Source organism: Hipposideros armiger, unplaced genomic scaffold (genome assembly GCF_001890085.2).
Source record: "Hipposideros armiger isolate ML-2016 unplaced genomic scaffold, ASM189008v1 scaffold_384, whole genome shotgun sequence".
Lineage (NCBI taxonomy): Eukaryota > Metazoa > Chordata > Mammalia > Chiroptera > Hipposideridae > Hipposideros > Hipposideros armiger.
In genome coordinates this window covers 605,137-609,997 of record NW_017731734.1, presented here as the reverse complement: position 1 = coordinate 609,997, position 4,861 = coordinate 605,137, and positions in this window count along the sequence as shown.

The window sequence follows — 4,861 nt, the reverse complement described above, 5'->3', positions numbered from 1 at the left end:
TTCTTTAATATTCAGGAAATTAGCACAACTGCCAAAGCATGTGGATTCTGAGTAACCTTAGAGCTGGGATAGGTTCACTTCCCTTTCCCCAGGAAACAGTGAAAAACATTCAGAAGCTTTTGGGTTCCATTCAGCATTCAGAGTGAGTGAAAAGGGAAGATGGTTGGGGGAAAACTCAACCTCTTGACCTTAATAATGCTAAATTATTGTGGCTCATTAAGGATGATCAAAACCTTCCTTAGTGGAAATGATTTGACTTCAGACAGAACAGATTCTGTTTTCCTTATATACCTACCTCTCACATTGTGAAACGTAGACATGACAAAATGGTTTTTGGTCAGAGTTAGTCTTAAGGCTTTGCCCTAGATTTTGTAGACTCTGTCATGGTTGAGCAGTGACACAGAAAGGCAATTGCTGCAGAAAGTAAAAAACAGATCTTTGCAGATTATACTTAATGGCAGCAATGACTCTGCAACATCACTCTCAATAACAATAAAAATATAGTTGTAAGACCTTAGCATGTATTAAATGCTTACAATGTATCAGACACTGTTCTAAGTTTTCATGTTTGAAATCTATTCTTCACAATATGCCTATTATGATGTACTTTATAAAAAAGGATTATTGTGATATATATTTTTTCAATTACAGTTGACATTCAACTGTATTAGTTTTAGGTGTATAACATAGTGGTTAGACATTTATATAACTTATGAAATGATCACCCTGATAAGTCTAGTACCCACCTGACACCATATGTAGTTATTACAATATTATTGACTATATTCTGTATACTGTACTTTACATCTCTGTGACCATTTTGTAACTACCAATTTGTACTTTTTAATCCCTTCACCTTTTCACCCAGGCCCCCAACCTCCCTCCCATCTAGTAACCATCAATTTGTTCTCTGTATCTATGAGTCTATTTTTGTTTTGTTTGTTCATTTATTTTGTTTTTAGATTCCACATATAAGTGAAATCATATGGTATTTGTCTTTCTCTGTCTTTTTTATTTCAATTAGTATTATGGTTTAACTGACATACATATACACAATACATACTTCAAAGCTACAATTTAATAATTTTGACATATGTTTATACCCATGAAATCATCACCACCATCAAAATAAATAACACTTGTCACCTCCGAAAGTTTCCTTATGCTCTTTGTAATTTTTCCTTCCTGTGCCTCTCGCCTCTCATCCTTGTCCAATCATTGATCTGCCTTCTGTCATTATAGATAAATTTGCATTTTCTAGAATTTCACATGAATTGAATCATATAGTTTTGTGGGGAGGTCTGGCTTATTTAACTTAGCATGGGGATTGATCCATGTTGTCGTATGTACCCAGTTCATTTATTCTTATCACTGAGTAGTATGTGTGGACATACCACACTACATTTATGAATGCATCTGCTGATGGACATTTGAGCTGTTTCCAGTTTTGGTTGTTACAAATCAGGCTGCTATGAACATTTATGAATAAATATTTTTGCATACATATATTGTTATTTTTATCGGGTAAATAGTAGTCAAATAGTTGGGTCAAATGGTTTGTTTACCATTTAAAAAAAATCTACCAAACTGTTTTACAAAGTAGTTGTACAATTTTGGTAATAGAATTTTACTTTTCACAGTGTATAAGAGTTCTAGTTATTCTACATCATTGTCAATATTTATAATGGTCTGTCTTTTTTTTATTTCTAGTTTAGCCATTCTAATAGGTGTACTGTATTATCTCTTTATGGTTTTAATTTTCATTTTCCTAATAACTAGTGATGTTGGCTGTCTTTTCATGTTTTGTTTTTTTGCCATTTGTTTATCTCCTTTGGTGAATTGTCTGCTCAGCTCTTTTCCCCACTTTTGGGGGGTCATTTGTTATATATGTGTAGAATGTAAGGTACATAGAGCTCTGGAAAAATAGGCAAATAAACCCTAGCTGTGAACAATAACTTATGCCAGAGATATCTAACACCAGCTTCATTTACTCAGGTTAATATAGCCTTACTTTACTGCTTTACTCTCCAAATACAGGTACCATTTGATAGATTCCATAATAAACATGACAGCATTTCTTATTCTTTCCTTGGGACAAAGTCAAGTCTATGACCTTTCCTGCAGAAAAATATTGAGTAGAGAGAGAAAAGCTTTTGTTGTACAGCACTAAGTTCAAATGTTGGTTCTATTTCATGCTAGTCATGTCACTGTGGGGAAATTCTTTATATCTATGAATCTTAGTTTTCTTATCTGGATAAGGGGGTGTGGGTGTGGGAGGATAACCCCCTTACAGAGCTGTCATGGGGATCAAAGGAGATAAGGAAAGGGAAGAACCCAGGACTGTGCTGGACTTGTCTGTGTTGTTTTACATTTTTTTTTGTTTTATTATGATTATTTCTTTTTACTGTGTAACTTGAGTAGGAGACAAGCCAGAGATGTGTGTGGAGCTTGAGAAAACAAATATGTGATATTCTTTAAACACTCTTTAAGTAGATGCCTTTGTAATGATGCACATAAGAGTAAATGCTCTGCTACCTAGAACTATAGGATATCAATAAGCAAAAGGTACCTGGCACTATGTGCCAGACTTTGTATAAATCAGCACAGGGAATATAAAAGATGAAGTGTCTTCCTTCATGTACTTGAAGCCTACCTAGGGACTCAGAATATATCCCCATAATTTTTCTGTTTTTATTATTTCAAGTTACATTAAATGTTTACTAGGAAACAGAGGACCTCCTCTGACTAATGCTGTATGATGCTGATGTTTTTATGAAAAAAGGAGAAGCTATTGTTTGTTATAATTGGGTGGGAAGTAGACTGGAAGATCAGCAGACTTAGTACTCAATAGTACTAAGTATTTTTAATGCAATTAAATATGTTCCAAAGTACCTTATAGTCAACTGTATGATTTGTTCATAAGTATTTATTTGCTCATTAAGCTTGGGTCCCTTGATGAGACTACCCTTCTGTGTGGTATTTTCCAACACCAACTATGTCATTCCAAGTCCCCAATTCTTCAACACTGACTGGGTGTCCAACAACTCAATTCAATTCTGATACTAACTACCTATAGTTACTGCAAACCCCAGAGGTTAAGAGCTCAGTTCTGTAAAACTACCCCCACTTCAGATGCCAGCTGCAAATGAGGTCCCCAGGCTACCTACAATTCTGCCTGCTGACTACCAACCGAGGGGTCCCAACAACCCCCTACCACCCCCTGCTCAGGTTCAGTAATTTGCTAGAATGACTCACAGAACTCAGAAAAACCCTTCACTTACATCACTGGTTTGTTATAAAAGGTACAAGTCAGGAACAGCTAAATGGAAGAGATGCACAGGGCAAGGTAGAAGTGGGGACAGAGTTTCCATTCCCTCCCCAGGCACGCCATCCTCCCAGCACAACAATGTATTCGCCAACCCTGAAGGTCTCTGAAGCTCATCACAGGAGTTTTTATGGGGGTTTTTATCACATGAGTCTTCTCGTTGGCATACAAAAGACAGTAAATTCCAAGAGTTTAAAAAGTTCTGTGGGAGGAACTAGAAACAAAGACCAAATGTTTATTTTCTGTTACACCATATCATTCATGCCCCCACTGACTTTGGCCTTGGTTATGTGACTTGCTTGGAACAATAAAATGTGGACAGCAGTGACGTTGTGCCAGGTCCAAGTGAAGGATTTAAGAGAAATTCCATATTTCTGCTCATACTCTTGAGTTTCTGTCCTCTGTCACCTGAACATCATGCCCCAGAGAGTGGCTTAGTGGCTGTCCCTTAAGCCCAGTTCCCAGAGGACCAGTAGAGCAGATATGAACCCAAACTGCAAACTGGAGCCAAGTCCAGATGAACCCAGTCAAGCCCAGCAGATCAGTACCTAATTCACAGACCTATAAATAAGAAATAAAGGCATTATAAGCTACTGAGATCTTGCGTATGCTTGCTGCTACAGCAAAAGCTGACACATAAATACATCAGCATGTATTATTTCATGTTTATCCTTTGCTGACTGCTGGATTTTAAACACGGTTGAACAACATGTTGGAAATAAACTATTTTTCACTAAGTTTAGAATTGCCATCCATTGAAATTTTTTTTTTCCATCTTGGGTTTTAAGCTAAACTTTAAAAGCCTTCATTGTAATATGCTCCTATGATTCAGGCCCTCTTAAATCCACAAAGGCCTAGAAATTAAAGGAATAAATAAGTAGTATACCTGTGGGGCAAAACCCAATGCGGACATTGCAAAATCCGATATGTCTGAAAAATACGTTCCTTGAGCTCCTCAGCCCAAATGCCACTGGCTTGCTCAATCCCTGGTTGATAGTACATTATGTTCAGGACTTATCAAAAATGCAGCCAACCTGCAATTCAAATCCACTCTCACAGAGGCAAGTTTCCCAGTAGGAGATGCCTCAGAGAACTTAGTCATCTCTTGACTAAGGACTGCTAGTTAGGGATGGCAGCTCTGAAAAGGCAAATGGGGTTGGAGGTGAGGTGCATGCTGAAGAAATGGATATGAGAAAAAGGCAAGAAGATAGGAGGGAAAAAAGAAAAAAACAAAACAAAACAAAAAAACACCAAAGTTTATCCTGTAGAAATTCAGCTTGGTGTGTGTGTGTGTGTGTGTGTGTGTGTGTGTGTGTATACTTCAAAGCCCAGAGAATCAAAGCAAAGTTGTTAGCCTACAGTCAGAAGAGGGGCACCAGCTCTACTGCGTCGGCCTCAGTGCTGGGGCAGGTGCTGGCTACAGAAGGGGGAAAATAAACTAGTGCTGCTTCTGAAAGCTTTCCTTGGAGTCGCTTGTTTGGGCTTTTGTTGTTTGGTTTCCCCCTTATTCTTGGTGTTTTTCCGGCCACCAGGCCA